We start from the raw sequence: 13,600 nt of genomic DNA on the forward strand, positions 1-13,600 counted from the left end.
TCTTTCTCTTAGAATATTGTTTTAAATCTAGCCATGGCAACCAACTGTGAATATAAAACCCAAAAGATAGCTAGTTTATCCTTTTTACCCTTCAAACTCAAAAGTTTTAAATAATTAATGCAGATATTGAAAGTACAAAGTATTTTGCACTTAATTCTATTAAGCAGTCTAAGTCTAGGATCAATTCAATATTAGCCATAGTTTCTAAATTATTCTTGAGGAAAGTACATTCTAGCTAACATTAAAATCAAGTCAAATTTATATTGTTTAATTCCTTTCTCTATATGTTTGAAATTATCCACCAAGTGCTGAATGTATCCTCATTTGAAACTTCACCATATGGATAAAACACTGCCTTCTCTCACAGAAGGCAGTGGGCAGAATAAAGATGAAAAGTTCGTTACACTGACAATGACAAGAGAGGAAAATATGATTTTACTTCTCAGTTCTTCCAAAGACATAATCAAGGTCACAATGATAATCTATCTGAAATATAAAACTTGTGCTCCTAAGCAATCCCACCAAACTGAATAATTACATGTCTTAAAACATGGAGGGCTGAACTCAATTATATGATTTTTTCTCTAAATGATATCTTCAATGATCACATAATTACATATGAATTTATATTTTAGTACAGAGAAAAATAAGGATAATATAGTGAGGAGAAACATAAACATTAGTGTATTTAATTCAAAGAAATGTATTTTTTTACTGAAGTAATATCCTCTGCATGTTTTTGGTGTCCAAACATCCTTTATTTGTGAACTTCTTGATAGTAAATGACATTTTTAAAATATCATTACTTGCCAAAATTAAACATTGACAACTATACATGAAATATAAAAATCTGGGTGTCTCTAGTCCATGAAACAAGTTAACCAGGGGAAACACTCTCCACCCTAACAGAAAGGATTAGATCCATTTGGCTGTTTAATATCATAGAAATAAGACCAACTGGTTATTAGTGGTTTTGCCTACTTACAATGACATAAACACAATATAAGCATTCTTTAACTTCATTGAAATGTTAAAACTTTTAAGCCAAAGTCATGATTTCATCAACAGATATAATGATGTTGCCCTAAAAATCACCTCTATTCTGCTCTTTGGTTATACATTTCTTGATTGAGTTAACATTGTAATGTAGGTGCTTAAAAAGAAAAGACTAATATATAGCATAAAAAAACACTAACATAATAAAACAAAGAGTTCCATACAATAAGGCAACAAAAGAGATAAGATGGAACCTTTAAAACATTCAATTAATCCAAAATGATACAGAAAAAGAAGAAACAAAACAAAGAGCACATTAGAGAAATAAATAAATAGCAACATGATGGACTTAACCCTACACGTATCAATAATTGCTTTAAATGCAATGGTCTAAAAGTCCTAATTAAAAGTCAAAGATTGTCATATTGGATAAATAAAGCAAAATTTGACTATAGGCTCCCTAGTTAAAACTCACTGTAAATATAAATATACACATATATTAAAAGTTAATAGGATGTATGTTAGTTTGCTGAAGCTTCTACACTAAGTACTAAGATTTGGGTGACAAAACAACAGAAATTTATTATCTCATAGTTCTATAGACTAAAAGTATGTAAGTAAGGTGTTAGCAGGATTATGCTTCCTCTGAAACTCTGGGAAAAATCCTTGCATGCCTCCTCCTACTTTCTTATGGTGACTGGAAAAATTGGTATTCCTTGACTTACAGTTCCATAAGATCAATCTTTCCTTTCATCTTCATGTGGCATTCTGCTTATGCCTGTGTTCTTCACATCATCTTCCTTCAGTACATACTTATCTTTGTGTCTGATAATTTTCTTTTTATTATAAGAATATCAGTTATATTGAACCTCATTTTAACTCTGTAAAGACCCTATCTTTTGGGGAGGACACAATTCAGCACATAAGAGATGGGGAAGGATATACGTGCTAACATTAATCAAAACAAAAAAAAGCTGAAGTTGTTATGTTAATGTCAGTCAAATAAAATTTCAAGCAAGTGATATTACCAAGGATTGTTGTTCAGTAGCTCAGTCCTGTCTAACTCTTTGTGACCCCGTGGACTGCCAGGCATCCCTGTTCTTCCCCATCTCCTGGAGCTTGCTCAAACTCATATCCATGCAACCATCTCATCCTCTGTCACCCCCCTTCTACTCCTGCCTTCAATGTTTCCCAGCATCAGGGTCTTTTCTAATGAAAATATAATTAGAACGGCCACATCAGGTGCCCAAAATATTGGAGCTTCAACTTCAGCATCAGTCCTTCCAATGAATATTTAGGATTGATTTTCTTTAGGATTGACTGGTTTGATCTCCTTGCAGTCCAAAGGACTCTCAAGAGTCCTCTCCATCACCACAGTTCAAAAGTCGCAATTCTTTGGTGTTCAGCCTTCTTTATTCCATGTTATTAAAGTCATCAATCCATAAAAGTACACAATGATACTAAACATTTATATAACTATTAACAGGTATGGAATACATGAAGCAGAAATAGAGAGAACAGAAAGAAGAAATAAATCCATATTTATAGTGAGAAATTTCAGTACTTTTCTCTGGGTAATTGATAAAAAAAAGTAGACAGAATACCAGCATGGTTATAGTAGATAAACAACATTATCAACCAATATGATCTTAATACACTCCAACCAATAGCTGTAAAATACATATTCTTTTCAAATGCACATGGATATTGACCAAGATAGACCATATTCTGGGACATAAAACAACTTTCAATGAATTTAAAAGGATTCAAGTCATATCAAGTATGCTCTGTGACCACATGGAATAAAAATATAAATCAATAACAGAAAAATTCTCAGGAAAATCTTGAAGTATTTATAAACTCTGGGAGAGGAAACAGTTTTCTTCAACAACCTCTTAGGGTTCCTGACTGGGTCTGAATATTAACAAAAGAAAGGCATATTTTGTTGAATTTTTAAATGTACATGGGGAACATTCATGAGTGAATGAAAACCTGAAGAAATTATCAGAGTAGGAAATTTTTAATGCCTTTCAGAAAAAGAAACAATAAATTTGTGTGAAGAATGACAAGACAAAGGGCCATGAGTTAGCAAATAGTGAAGAAGTAACTTGGAAGATAAGGGTTAGTTTAATAAGAGTTGTTTATACAGATTTTTTGATCCCAAATTCCCTGTCTCTGGTGATAAGAATGTGTTCCTTCCTTCTTGTGGGAGATTTATCTACTATTTTCAAAGAAGAAAGGTGAATTGTGGAAGTGAAGTCAGAGTTTTCTTCTTGCTTCTGCTGTTATCTCAAATTCCTTTAGCTTAAGATATTAAATATCAAGGTGCTATATTTGGGGTAGCATGTCCTGAACTCTATCAAACTAAGCAGCACATTTCCAACTACCCAATGGGTGAACACTGATTTCAAGTTACATTAAGAAGGATTGCAAATTAAATGAAAATGAAATTACAACATACCAATATTTGTAGCTCAGTCAGTAAAGAATCAGCCTGCAGTGCAGGAGACCTGGGTTTGATCCCTGGGTCGGGAAGGTTCCCTGGAGAAGGAAATGGCAACCCACTCCAGAATTCTTGCCCAGAAAATCCCACGGACAGAGGAGCCTGCTGGGCTGCAGTCCATGGGGTCACAAAGGGTTGGGCATGACTGAACAACTAACATTAACCCCACTAAATCAGTACTTGGGGGGATTTACAGCATTAAATGGTTATATTAGAAAATAAGAAAGTTTTCCAATTAAGGACCTTTGTTTCCCTTTGGAAACCAGGGAAAGAAGAGCAAAGTCATTCCAAAATAAGGATAAGAATGAAAAACATTAAGATCAGCATGGAAGTAAATTCAATTAAAAAATAGAAAAACAATAGACATGAAAAAGAGAGAATTTTACCATGTTCATGACATGAATGGGATCACAGAGTCAGACACGACTTAGCAACTGAACAAAAACATGAAGTGAAACACTCAGTATTGCAAGATTGATAATGATACTTAAGATGGTTGATATTATCCATAAATGTTTCAATAAAATCAAAGTAATTCTAATTAAAATCCCAGCTATCTTTTTGTAGAAATGGGCACACTGATTATGAAATTCGTATAGAAATAAAAAGAATCCATAATAAGTTTAACAACTTTGAAAAAGAAGAAAAAGTTAGAGTACTAACACTATCTTTTTTTTTTTTTAATTTTCACGATATGTTCCCCCACTTTATTCAGCTATAAAATATCTTACTTTAAGGCTTATACTGCAACTGTAATCAAAGACAACATTCTATTAATATGAAACTAGATCCATGGAACAGAAGAGTAAATCCAGATATAAATTCACATATATGGGCAACCTAATATTGAAAAGCATGCTTTGTTAATAGAGTGGAGAAAGAAGAACCTTTTCAGTAAATGGTGCAGAAAAAGAAGCTATACATATCTTAAAAAGTTAAACATATTCCTTTAATATGGTTCAGTCATTCCACTTCTAAGTTTTACCCAAGAGTAATGAAAGTATCAGATCAGATCAGATCAGTCGCTCAGTCGTGTCTGACTCTTTGCGACCCCATGAATCGCAACACGCCAGGCCTCCCTGTCCAGCACCAACTCCCGGAGTTCACTCAGACTCACGTCCATCGAGTCAGTGATACCATCCAGCCATCTCATCCTCTGTCATCCCCTTCTCCTCTTGCCCCCAATCCCTCCCAGCATCAGAGTCTTTTCCAATGAGTCAACACTTCGCATGAGGTGGCCAAAGTACTGGAATTTCAGCTTTAGTATCATTCCTTCCAAAGAAATCCCAGGGCTGATCTCTGTCAGAATGGACTGGTTGGATCTCCTTGCAGTCCAAGGTGCTCTCAAGAGTCTTCTCCAACACCACAGTTCAAAAGCATCAATTCTTCGGCGCTCAGCCTTCTTCACAGTCCAACTTCGTATACATTTATACAAAATTTTGTAAAAAATAATCATTCAGCTTTATTTGTAATCTAAGAACTGAAAACAATTCAAATGTGTAGTGAGTGGACAAAACAGTTTTTGTTCAGTCGCTGTCATGTCCAACTCTTTGCAACTCCATGAAATGTAGCATTCTAGGATCCTCTACCCTCCACTGTTTGCCAGAGTTTGCTCAAATTCATGTCCATTGAATCAGTGATGCTATCTAACCATCTCATCCTCTGCTGCCCTCTTCTCATTTTGACTTAAATCTTTCCCAGCATCAGGGTCTTTTCTAATGAGTTGGCTCTTCACATCAAAGTATTGGAACTTCAGCTTCAGCATCAGTCCTTACAATGAATATTCATGGTTGATTTCCTTTAGGATTGACTAGTTTGATCTCTTTGCAGTCCAAAGGACTCTCAAGACTCTTCCCCAGCACCACAATGGTGCAGGGAGGGAAGTGGGAGGGGGGTTCAGGATGGGGACCATGTGTACACCCGTGCCAGATTCATGTTGATGTATGGCAAAACCAATACAATATTGTAAAGTAATTAGCCTCCAATTAAAATAAATAAATTTAAATTTAAAATAAAAAAAATAAAATATTTTTAAAAAGCACCAATTCTTCAGCACTCAACCTTCTTTATGAACCAACTTTAACATCCATACATGACTACTGGAAAAATCATAGGTCTGACTACATGGACTTTTGCCAGCGAAGTGGTGTCTGCTTTTTAATATGCTGTCTAGGTTGGTCATAGCTTTCCTTCAAAGGAGCAAGCTTCTTTTATATTCATGGCTGAATCACTGTCTGCAGTGATTTTGGAGCCTAAGAAGATAAAATCTGCCACCACTTCCAATTTTTCCCCTTCTATTTGTCATGAAGTGATGGGGCAAGATGCTATGATCTTAGTTTTTTGAATACTGAGTTTCAAGTCAGCTTTTTCTCTCTTCTTTCACCCTCATCAAGAGGTTCTTCACTTTCTGCCATTAGATTGGTGTCTTCTGCAAATCTGAGGTTGTTGATATTTCTCCTTGCAATCTTGATTCCATCTTATGATTCATCCAGCCTGGCATTTTACATGATGTATTGTGCATATAGGTTAAATAAGCAGGGTGGAAGTACACAGCCTTCATGTATACATTTGACAGTTTTGAATCAGTCGGTTTTTCCATGTCAGGTTCTAACTGTTGCTTCTTGACCTGCATACAGGTTTCTCAGGAGACAGGTAAGGTGGTCTGATAATCCCATCTACTGAAGAATTTTCCACAGCTTGTTGTGATACACACAGTCAAAGGATTTGGTGTAGTCAATGAAGCACAAGTACATATTTTTCTGGAACCCCCTTGCTTTCTTCAGATACAACAGATGTTGGTAATTTGATCTCTGGTTCCTCTGCCTCTTTGAAACCCAGCTTGTACATCTGGAATTTCTCAGTTCACATATTGCTGAAGCCTAGCTTGAAGGATTTTAAGCATAAACTTGGTAGCATGTGAAATGACAGCAATTGTACACTAGTTTGAACAGTCTTTGGTATTGCATTTCTTTGGGATTGGAATGAATATTTACCTTTTGCAATCCTGTGGTCATTGCTGAGTTTTTTAAAATTTGCTGACATATTGAGTGCAGCACTTTAATGGCATCATCTTTTAGGATTTGAAATAGCTCAGCTGGAATTCCATTACCTCCACTAGCTTTGTTCATAGTAATGCTTTCTTAAGGTCCACTTGACTTCACACTCCAGGATGTCCAGTTCTAGGTGAGTGACCTAAAAGTTGTGGTTATCTAGGTCCTTCAGGCTTTTCTTGTATGGTTCTTCTATGCATTCTTGTCACCTCGTCTTTTAAAAAAAATTATTTTTTAACTGAAGGATAATTGCTTTACAGAGTTTTGTTGTTTTCTGTCAAACCTCAACATGAATCAGCCATAGGTATACATATATCCCCTCCCTTTTGAAACTCCCTCCAATCTCCCTCCCCATCCCACCCCTCTAGGTTGATACAGAGCACTTGTTTGAGTTTCCAGAGCCATACAGTGAATTTCCATTGGTTATCTATTTTACAGATGGTAATATAAGATTTCATGCAACTCTTTCCATATCCCTAAGTCTATTCTCTATGTCTGTTTCTCTGTTGCTGCCCTGAAAATAAATTCTTCAGTACCATTCCTCTAGATTCCACGTATATGTGTTAGAATATGATTTATCTTTCTCTTTCTGACTTACTTCACTCTGTGTAATACATTCTAGGTTTATGAATTTCATTAGAACTGACTCAAATGTATTCCTTTTTATGGGTGAGTAATGTTCCATTGTGAAGACAGCTGAGCGCTGAAGAATTGATGCTTTTGAACTGTGGTGTTAGAAAAGACTCTTGAGAGTCCCTTGGACTGCAAGGAGATCCAACCAGTCCATTCTAAAGGAGATAAGTCCTGGGTGTTCTTTGGAAGGGATGATGCTAAAGCTGAAACTCCAGTACTTTGGCCACATCATGCGAAGAGTTGACTCATTGGAAAAGACTCTGATGTTGGGAGGGATTGGGGGCAGGAGGAAAAGGGGATGACAGAGGATGAGATGGATGGATGACATCACTGACTCGATGGATGTGAGTTTGGGTGAACTCTGGGAGTTGGTGCTGGACAGGGAGGCCTGGCGTGCTGCAATTCATGGGGTCGCAAAGAGTTGGACACGACTGAGCAACTGAACTGAACTGGACTGAACTGAATGTTCCACTATGTATATGTACCACAACTTCTTTATCCATTGATCTGTCGATGGACATATGGGTTGATTCCATGTTCTAGCTATTGTAAATAGTGTTGCAATGAACAATGGAATACGTGTGTCTTCTTCAATTTTGGTTTCCTCAGTGTATATGCCTAGGACTGGGATTGCTGGGTAATATGGTAGTTTTATTACTAGTTTTTAAGGTATCTCCATACGTCTTCCATAGTTGTCACCCTTCTTAGTCTCATCTGCTTTTGTTAGATCTTTATATTCTCTATCTTTTATTGTGTCCATCCTTGAATGAAATGTTTCCTTAATACCTCCAATTTTCTTGAAGAGATCCCTAGTCTTTCTCATTCTATTCTTTTACTCTATTTCTTTGAACTGTTCATTTAAGAAGGCCTTCTTTTTTTTAACTTTATTTTCTTTTAATTTAAATTTCTTATCTCTCCTTGGTATTCTCTAGAACTCTGCACTCAGTTGGGTATATCTTTCCCTTTCTCCCTTGTCTTTCTCTTCTCTCTCTCTTTTTTTTTTTTTTTGTAAAGCCTCATCAGACAACCACTTTGCCTTCTTTCATTTCTTCTTCTTTGGAATGCTTTTGGTCACTGCCTTCAGCACAATGTTATGAATCTCCATCCATAGCTCTTCAAGCATCTGTCTACCAGACTACTCCTTTGAATCTATTCATTATCTCCACTGTATAACCATAAGGAATTTGATTTAGATCATACCTGAATGTCCTAGTGTTTTTCCCTACTTTCTTCAATTTAAGCCTGAATTTTTCAATAAGGAGCTCATGATTTGAACCACTGCCAGCTCCAGGTCTTGTTTTTACTGGGCGTATAGAGCTTTTTTATCTTTGGCTGCAAAGAACAAAGTCAATCTCATTTCAGTATTGCCCATCTGGTGATGTTCATGTGTAGACTCGTTTCTTGGGTTGTTGGAAATGGGGGTTTGCTATGACCAGCGTGCTCTTTTGACAAAAATATGTTTTCCTTTGCCCTGCTTCATTTTGAACTCCAAGGCTAAACTTGCCTGTTATTCCAGTCATGTCTTGACTTTCTACTTTTGTATTCAAATCCCTTGTAATGAAAAGGATATCTTTTTTTGGTGTTATTTCTAGAAAGTGTTGTAGGTCTTTACAGAACCAGTTGACTTCAGCTTCTTCAGCATCAGTGATTAGGGTACAGACTTGGTTTACTCTGATGTTGAATGTTTGGCCTTGGAAGTGAAGCGAGATCATTCTGTCATTTTTTAAATAGTATTTCATTTTATGTAAAATAAAATGTGGAATACATAAGATGAAATACTACTCAGCAATAAAAATTAATGAACTCTAAGTGCAGGTTATCTAGTCCCTTAAATCTATTTCTCACTTCCACTGTATAATCATAAGGGATTTGATTTATGTCATACCTGAATGGTCAAGTGGTTTTCCATACTTAGTCTGAATTTGGCAATAAGGAGTTCATGGTCTGAGCCACAGTCAGCTCCTGGTCTTGTTTTGGTTGACTGTATAGGGCTTCTCCATCTTTGGCTGCAAAGGATATAATCAATCTGATTTCGGTGTTGACCATCTGGTGATGTCCATGTGTAGAGTCTTCTCTTATGTTTTTGTAAGAGGGTGTTTGCTATGACGAGTGCATTTTCTTGGCAAAACTCTATTAGTCTTTGCCCTGCTTCATTCCGTATTCCAAGGCCAAATTTGCCTGTTACTCCAGGTGTCTCTTGAGTTCCTACTTTTGCATTCCAGTCCCCTATAATGAAAAGGACATCTTTTTTGGGTGTTAGTTCTAAAAGGTCTTATAAGTCTTCAAAGAACCGTTCAACTTCAGCTTCTTCAGCATTACTGGTTGGGGCATAGACTTGGATTACTGTGATATTGAATGGTTTGCCTTGGAAACGAACAGAGATCATTCTGCATGCAAGAACTGCATTTCAAACTCTTTTGTTGACCATGATGGCTACTCTATTTCTTCTAAGGGATTCCTATACACTGTACTAGATATAATGTTCATCTGAGTTAAATTCACCCATTCCAATCCATTTTAGTTCGCTGATTTACTCTTGCCATCTCGTTTGACCACTTCCAATTTGCCTTGATTCATGAAACTGACATTCCAGGTCCTATAGATCTATAGATCTATCTATAGATCTGATAGATGAAGTGCCTGATGAACTATGGACTAAGGTTCATGACATTGTACAGAGGACAGGGATCAAGATCATCCCCATGTAAAAGAAATGCAAAAAAGCAAAATGGCTGTCTGGGGAGGCCTTACAAATAGTTGTGAAAAGAAGAGAAGTGAAAAGCAAAGGAGAAAGGGAACGATATAAGCATCTGAATGCAGAGTTCCAAAGAATAGCAAGGAGAGATAAGAAAGCCTTCCTAAGTGATCAATGCAAAGAAATAGAGGAAAACAACAGAATGGGAAAGGCTAGAGATCTCTTCAAGGAAATTAGAGATACCAAGGGAACATATCATGCAAAGATGGGCTCGATAAAGGACAGAAATGGCATGGACCTAACAGAAGCAGAAGATATTAAGAAGAGGTGGCAAGAATACACAGAAGAACTGTACAAAAAAGATCTTCAAGCCCAAGATAATCACGATGCTGTGATCACTCACCAAGAGCCAGACATCCTGGAATGTGAAGTCAAGTGGGCCTTAGAAAGCATCACTAAGAACAAAGCTAGTGAAGGTGATGGAATTCCAGTTGAGCTATTTCAAATCCAAAAAGATGATGCTGTGAAAGTGCTGTAATCAATATGCCAGGAAATTTTGAAAACTCAGCAGTGGCCACAGGACTGGAAAAGGTCAGTTTTCATTCCAATTCCAAAGAAAGGCAATGCCAAAAAATGCTCAAACTACCACACAATTGCACTTATCTCACACACTAGTAAAGTAATGCTCAAAATTCTCCAAGCCAGGCTTCAGCAATACGTGAACCATAAACTTCCAGATATTCAAGCTGGTTTTAGAAAAGGCAGAGGAACCAGACATCAAATTGCCAACATCTGCGGGATCACCAAAAAAACAAGTGAGTTCCAGAAAAACATCTATTTCTGCTTTATTGACTATGCCAAGCCTTTGACTGTGTGGATCACAGTAAACTGTGGAAAATTCTGAAAGAGATGGGAATACCAGACCACCTGACCTGCCTCTTTAGAAACCTATATGCAGGTCAGGAAGCAACAGTTAGAACTGGACATGGAACAACAGACTGGTTCCAAATAGGAAAAGGAGTATGTTAAGGCTGTATGTTGTCACCCTGCTTATTTAACTTATATGCAGAGTACATCATGAGAAACGCTGGACTGGAAGAAACACAAGCTGGAATCAAGATTGCTGGGAGAAATATCAATAACCTCAGATGTGCAGATGACACCAGCCTTATGGTAGAAAGTGAAGAGGAACTAAAAAGCCTATTGATGAAAGTGAAAGTGGAGAGTGAAAATGTTGGCTTAAAGCTCAACATTCAGAAAACTAAGATTATGGCATCCGGTCCCATCACTTCATGGGAAATAGATGGGGAAACAGTGGAAACAGTGTCAGACTTCATTCTTTTGGGTTCCACAATCACTGCAGATGGTGACTGCAGCCATGAAATTAAGACACTTACTCCTTGGAAGGAAAGTTATGACCAACCTAGATAGCATATTGAAAAGCAGAGACGTTAGTTTGCCAACATGGGTCCATCTAGTCAAGGCTATGGTTTTTCCTGTGGTCATGTATGGATGTGAGAGTTGGAGTGTGAAGAAGGCTGAGCGCCAAAGAACTCATGTTTTTGAGCTGTGGTGTTGGAGAAGACTCTTGAGAGTCCCTTGGACTGCAAGGAGATTCAACCAGTCCATTCTGAAGGAGATCAGCCCTGGGATTTCTTTGGCAAGAACGATGCTAAAGCTGAAACTCCAGTACTTTGGCCACCTCATGTGAAGAGTTGACTCACTGGAAAAGACTCTGATGCTGGGAGGGATTGGGGGCAGGAGGAGAAGGGGACGACAGAGGATGAGATGGCTGGGTGGCATCACTGACTCGATGGACGTGAGTCTGAGTGAACTCCAGGAGTTGGTGATGGATAGGGAGGCCTGGCATGCTGCGATTCATGGGGTCGCAAAGAGTCGGACACGACTGAGTGACTGAACTGAACTGAACTGAACTGAAGTGCAGGTTACAGCATGAATGAAGCTTTAAATAATTTTGCTTAGTGAAAGAAAACAGTAAAAGAGTAATTAATGAAAGATTCCTTTTATTTGAAAACTTAGAAGATATTTGTGGTTGCCTGTGAAGGTTGGTGGGTCAAGATTACAAAAGGGTAGTAGGAAACTTTTGAGGTTTGATATATTCATTACATTATTTTTAGTGATAGTTTCAAATTATTAATATATGCTAAGACTGTCAAAATTGTATGTTTTAAATATGTGCAATTTATTTTGTGTCAATTCTGCTCAATAAAGCCATTTAATGTTTTTTTGAAAGTTATAGCTCTTATTTTTAACAGGTCATCAGATGGTTCTAATGTGTATGCGGGGTTGAGAACCAGAGATCTAGCTATTTCACCATAAGGTGTGAAAAAGCTGATTGTTCATATATCCCTTTTTATCTTCTTTTCTATGCATTTATTTGCTTAAAAAGACATGCTATTTTTCACTTCAGTTAGATAAAGACCTAGCTTGAAAAAAGGTATATTTGCAGCAATCTTTAATTCCTCGAACTATTCATTTAATATTGCTGTATATCATGGAATGTTAAAGGAAGAGACAAATATGTGGATCATCTTTCCTTGGTGTTTTGTTAGGTTAAGGGACAGAGTGAATTTTCACCTAGACAGGAGAAAATACTGTAATATTAGGACTAAAAAAAAAATCTCTGTTAAATTTTTTTCATTGAACCAGCCATAGACCAGTAGAGGCCAGATAACTAGTAAAATATCCTAAGTTTCTTCAGGGAAAAATATAGTGTATCGAATAATGTACTGAATGATACTTGGTCAAATTATGTTAGTATTATTTCCAACTCTGAACATCCACTTTATTAAGAAAAAAATAGTTGAAGTCCAAATGGATGTTTAAAAATAAATTGAGGAATTCTCAAAGGAAGTAAGATCATTTACCATATAAAAGAGAAGACTTTGGTTGGGCAAGGAGTATGACAGGTATTAACATTTGAAAGAAGGGAAGGAGCATCTTCTATGGTGAGGATAATGACAATATCCCTGGAGAAACAATGAAAATGTGACTCCAGAGGAATTATTTTTATGTTATTATTTTTGTTTCATAATTGAATTCAGGCAGTGTGACTCTAGGTAAAGACAATTTGTACACAATCTTAGATTCTTTCACACAGTGGCTGGGATCACCATGCACTCCTCCACATCATCACAATCACACAATTGATATGTCTCTAATCTGTGCTGTGACTCTACAGTACAGCTCCTTCACAAGAAATTCCCACTAGGAAATAACTCAAGAAACACTTTGGAAAGAGTTACATGTCTTCACTCCCTAACAAAGTAAAGACCCAAGTAAATTATAGTTTTAGACAAGCCGGTCTACCTGGAACCTCCAATATATCGCTTGGCTGATTCAAGCTTATTATTTCACATTAGAAACTAGCCTCTCAGGTACAGATGTCCTATTTTAGGTGGGAAATTTGAATGGATTTTTCAATTAAAGAAAACATTCATTTTATCTAAATTACCATTGCTATTTGTGTTCATTGACTAGAGAATTCTAATTCATCAATTAGCCCCAAATCATCTTTTGTTCTGAAGGCTTATTACACAAGCCAGTTTCAAAGATATCATGTCATATCAATGATATCAAGTGATATCAATGTATTCCTTCTAGAATTAACAAATGGAACTTATAGAAAATGAGTAATGGAGTATTCTAATTAGTTAACTCTCATGTTTGAATTTCTTTAAATACCATTATATAAACATGAAA

This window comes from Bos grunniens, chromosome X (genome assembly GCF_055505025.1).
Source record: "Bos grunniens cultivar Pamir isolate PY7600 chromosome X, Bosgru_T2T1.0, whole genome shotgun sequence".
In the NCBI taxonomy this organism is placed as follows: Eukaryota; Metazoa; Chordata; class Mammalia; order Artiodactyla; family Bovidae; genus Bos; species Bos grunniens.